Below are 230 nucleotides of genomic sequence, written 5' to 3'. Positions count from 1 at the left end.
AGTAGACCCCTATGTCCACCCAAAACTCCACAGGACATCTCAGAGTATGGAAGTTACGTTCCACACTCGTCCTCCAAGCATCCGCAGCTGTAGGATCTGTACCACCCAAAAACCTCTCAGTGAACAGACCCTTCATCTCCTTGAGCATAGCCAAATAACGTCCATGCTCTCCCACATCCGCAACCACTGGCTGCCGCTCCTCCGCCACCACTGGTGGCACTACCTGAGCC

The sequence above is a fragment of the Camelina sativa genome, chromosome 9 (assembly GCF_000633955.1).
Source record: "Camelina sativa cultivar DH55 chromosome 9, Cs, whole genome shotgun sequence".
Classification (NCBI taxonomy): domain Eukaryota; kingdom Viridiplantae; phylum Streptophyta; class Magnoliopsida; order Brassicales; family Brassicaceae; genus Camelina; species Camelina sativa.
The sequence above is the reverse complement of the archived record's forward strand: the minus strand, read 5'-3'. Positions refer to the sequence as shown.